Raw genomic sequence first — 5209 nt, 5'->3', positions numbered from 1 at the left:
TATATATATATATATATGTTGTGTCTAGTGAAAGGAATTTATATCTAGGTTGATGTCAAGGCAATTGCTGTTTTGGACTGTGAATTTTAAATCATTATAACTAGGCTCAAATACATCTTTATTAATCAAACTAGGAACCATTACAATCAACACATTTTTGCCAATGAGAAATAGGTTGGTTTATTCCTGTGGTGTAAAAATCTGTGCTTCAGAATTCAGTGAACTCTTGGAAAGCATCTTCTATATCCTGCTGGTTGTGGAAGTGTTTTCCCTGGAAAAAGTTGTTGAGATGCTTGAAACAGTGGTAGTCAGCTGGCCAGAGGTCAGGTAAATATGGCAGTTGAGGCAATTTGTTCAATCTTTGAAGTGTTGGTTGTGTGACGTGTGATCGGGAGAACTGGGCCTTTTCTGTTGACCAATGCTGGCTGTAGGCATTACAGTTTTCGTTGCATTTCGCTGATTTCATCTGAGCATACTTCTCAGATGTAATGGTTTTGCCGGGATTCAGAAAGCTGTAGTGGATCAGACCTCACCAAACAGTGAACATAATTTTTTTTTTTTTTTTTTTTTTTTTTTGGTGCAAGTTTGGTTTTGGAAAGTGCTTTGGAGCTTCTTCTCAGTCCAACCGCTGAGCTGGTCATCACTGGTTGTCATATAACATCACTTTCATTGTACAGCACAATCTGATTTAGAAAAGGCTCATCATTGTTGCACAGAATAAGAGAAAACAACACTTCAAAATGGTGATTTTTCTTATTTTTGGTCAGCTTGTGAGCCATTCACTCAACAAGCTTTTTTCGCCTTTTTAATTTGCTTCAAATACCAAATGACCAAAGAACGGTTGATGTTGGATTCTTTGACAACTTCTCCTGTAGTTCTAAGAGGATCAACTTCAATGATTGCTCTCAATTGGTTGTTGTCGACCTCCGATGGCCAGCCACTATGCTCCTCATCTTTGAGCTTTTTGTCTCCTTTGCAAAACTTCTTGAGCCACCACTGCGCTGTACATTTGTTAGCAATTCCTGGGTCAATGTGTTGTTGATGTGGAGCATTGTCTCTGCAGCTTTATTAACCATTTTGAACTTGAATAAGCAAATTGCTCAAATTTGTGTTTTATCGAACATCATTTCTATAGTCTAAAATGCATATAAAGTAAACAGCAAGTAATAAGTCATTAGGAAAAAACATAAAGTGAGAAATGTGCATTAAAATGATGTATAACAACCACATTTATTTAAGAATTTATTCCAATATCAAACAGCAAATTTCAACCATGCAAAACAGCCACTACTTTTGCATCAACCTAACAGAAAGATAAGACTCAGCCCTGGTGGTGTAACAATGGCATAATGCTCTGCAATGCTGGAAGCCATATGGAAGATCAGGGTCTAGTTCCTGGGTTCAGCTGTGCACACTGGGTGTGCACATGCTTGTGATCCTGGCTGGCTGGAAAGGGGGTGGAGGGCATGCAGTGTCAGACTCTATTCAGAGACTTGTTTTACTCTCACTCATGAAATAAATAAATAAACTTTTAAAACAAACAGAAAGATAAATGGTAAATTCATATGTAGCTTACAAAAAGATTTAGAAATAAACTAATTATATTGAAATCTGAGATCTCAGAGGTTGCAAATGGCAATCCAAAGAGAAGGAGTTGGGGGTTAGGCAGGAGGGAGCCAGCAGGGATTCACTTGGGCAGCAGAAGAGAAAGGAGTGCTGGGTCATAGAGGTGGTTTAGATGAGTGTCTATGGGTGGTTGGAATTTGAATGTGAAGTGTGTGAATGGGGGGGACACCAAGGTGAGATAGAGGGGGGGGAATCAGGAAATATTCTGAATGAGAACAAAGTTACCGAAGGAGGATGTAGGTGAAGGTGGAGACAGTGGATATGCGGCTGGTGGAAGATCTGAATGGAGCAGCATCGACTTTGATTTTTCAAGATAACAACAGAGAAGCCCAATGTGGTAGAATACCATGGCCAAGCAGGAGACATGGCTATTCATAGTTCAGGACCACTCTGTAGTGGGGGTCGGGGGTAGACATAAAGAATTATGAGGCAGTTGCAAGGCCATCAAGGCCTGGTCAAGATATTTCGATGGGATTCTGGGGAAAGGGAGGATATGGGCAGGTGTGAGGCAGGCTGTGGAGAAGGAAGTTGCTGTCTTTGGCAGCTGCTGGTATGTGACGAAAACTAGAGAGGCGGCACAGATTACCAGGCTAGACTGGCGGAAGCAACAGGACCCTGGCACGGCTCACAGGACAGAGAAGTTGGGTAACAGGGAAGGCTGGGTCACGGGAGGGAGGGGAGCTTGAGGTCTCAGGGCTATTTATATTCAGTTGGTGATGTCCCAGAGAACCTTGCTACGTGACTTACAGAAAAGGAAAGGCCAGAGTATGCACTAGGGTAGGAGGGTGGTAGGAGGCAGTTGTGGGCTATGCAAAGAAGAGATGAGAGCTGCTTTCTCTCTGCTAAGAAAGAGAAGGGTTCCACTTAGCACCATGTAAGTCAGATAGTGCCGAAAGACCTTGTCAGCCCTCTCTTTCTACCTCTGAGCTTGGAATATTACCAATGCAGCTGGGATGCCACTATCTCATTTTACTTTCATGTTTTAAAAAAATTATTTCAATTTGACTTGAGAGAGACAGAGACAGAGAGGGCGAGTGAGAAAGCAAGCCGCCAGGTCCAGATGGTCACCCATTTGGGAGTCCAATGCCTTTAACCACCATGCCACCTGCTGGCTCCTCTCATTTTACTTTCATTTTATGTGACATTTGTAATGACCTTTTATTTAATGCACTGACAAGTCATCATGGTTTACTCACATGAAAGGAGTTTGGGATTTGGAGACTCACTAACTAGGACTGAAATCCTAGATCTGCAAAGAAAATGTGGCCTACTCATACAGTGGAATAGTATTCAGCCTTGAAAAGGAAGGAAGTCTTGTTACATGCTACCACATGGTTGAACCTTGAAGACATTTTGCAAGGTGAAATAAGCCAGTCACAGAAGGACGACCGCTGCATGATTTCATTTATGTGAGATAGCTAGAGTAGTCCAATTCAGAGACTGTATTGGGTTGTCAGAAAAGTCATGATGGATTTTTCTATGTCTTTCTATGTGTCATGACTTTTCCGATGACCCAGGAGAATTGTGGTTGCCAGGAGCTGGGGGAGGAAGGATGGGGAAAGTGTTCAATTGGTATCGAGTTTCGATTTTGCAAGGTGGAAAAGTTCTGGAGATTGTTGCACCACAGTATGCACAGACTTATCCCTACCTCACTTTACACTTAGAGATGATGAGGATGCTAGATTCAAATGATATGTTCTTTTTTTTTTAACCATAATTATTAAACAAAATCCAAGATCTGGTCTAGTGACTACATGACTTTGACTTTAAACAAGTCAACTAATTTCTTATAGTCTCAGTTTCTTTATCTGTAAAAGAGGCATACGATACCCACTCATAAAGGTGTTCTCAGGATTAAATAAATGCATGCATATGAAGTCTCTTAACATATCACCTTGCATGTAAAAAATGTTCACATTTCAGTTAAACTCACTAAATTTAGTCCTTCCCCCATCATCAAAACCTGAATGCTTAATTTTTTTTTTTAGGAAAAAAAAAAAAAAAGATCTAGACCTGTCTGGGCCTTTAGCAGCATCTTTTAGCACAGCCCACACAATACCAAGGATGAAATGGTTAATAGAAACACCCCTGAGCGGCAACACCCAGAGGATTTGTAACAGGGCTACACAAGAAGTGCCCTAGCACTCCTGCTTTTGATGGGAAGAGAACCACAAACAAAAAGGTCACCCTTCTTGACACAAGAACCTGATTATAATCCCTTTTAATGATACAAATTAGAAAGAAATCAAATCCAACTGGCTAAAACACTTTCTCAGATTTGTAGGGCCTCAAACACAGAGAAGCCCTTTGCAAAATCACAAGCAGCACATTTTAGTGAGCCTATGGGAGGGAGAAACAAACCTCTTTAGGGGTAATATTGGTAAATATTAGATATTTAAAGTGAAATTGGAACAAGTCCCAATGTAGAGGCAGAGAGCTTCCTAGAACTATACGACAAGATAACAGGGATATGCTTGGGAGAAGCACCAGAACACGAGGCCCAAGATATGGAGAGTGTTTCAGATCAGACCAGAGCAAGGAATGTTCTCTGAGCACTCTCTGAGCAAACTCCTAGCTAAGAGCTTTTCTTATTCCTTAGTAAGAAGCATTTGGAAGCTTATGCCAAAATGCCTTTCTATAGCATGCACGGTTTGTTGCATAAAATTATAAATTAACTAGAAATCACTGGATTGGTCTTATTGCATAGCATGGGTTTGGACACACTCAATACGTAACTTTTCTTATCTTCATAAAGTTCTAGTTTAAGGAGAGCCTCTGGCTATTATTACAGTAAGATACCTGGACAGGGTGGACCCCTTCTGACTATTACAGTTCAAATCCCGGTGCCCAGAGTTTCCAGGTAAGCAGCAACCCTCACACAATGTTGTCTGGGTGTGCGGCATGTGTAACAATAGTGCACCACACCCAGAAAGACAATACGCCAAAATATTAGAATATCCTACTCAGCCTCTATGTCACGTAGAACACGCATGGCCTGGGACAAGCTTGTCCCTTCTTAGATGTCAGGGCTCTTGACAGGGTCACTCACAGGCTGGCTTAATACTTGTGTCCTAGGCTCTTTCCTTAAGGTGGCCCATGGCCGTTACCTGTCATGAGTGGCAACATGGCGGAGGGGATGGGGAAAGGGGCTTTAGCACAGGGCAGAGCTGAGTTGAAACTCCATCTCTATTCCCTTTAATGACTGTGCAAACTGAGCATATTACTCAACCTTCCTGAGTCTCAGAATTCCTGGTCCATAGAGAGGGATCCAAGAAGCCACCCCAGGTTAATGGAGAGGAGAGATGAAACAGCTGAAGGGCCACCTGGTCCTTATGAGCTGCTCCCAAATGTTAGCCGCTACCCCTGGCCTCTTCCTTCTTCTTGTTTTTTTTTTTTTTTTTTTGGTAGTTTTAGGAATATGGTATGTGCCTAAGATGGAAAGACAGAGAAGGAGAGGAGAAAGTACCCCCCACCCCTGTGGGAAATTGGTCATGCCATAATCCCTTCTCCTCCTTCTCCTCTTGGGATCTTGGGCACGCATGCACATGTGCCTGGTTTGAATTTAAGCCACCGGGTCTGGGAC

This window comes from Tupaia chinensis, unplaced genomic scaffold (assembly GCF_000334495.1).
Source record: "Tupaia chinensis unplaced genomic scaffold, TupChi_1.0 Scaffold144045_1, whole genome shotgun sequence".
Taxonomy (NCBI): Eukaryota; Metazoa; Chordata; class Mammalia; order Scandentia; family Tupaiidae; genus Tupaia; species Tupaia belangeri.
Note: the sequence above shows the minus strand (reverse complement) of the source record.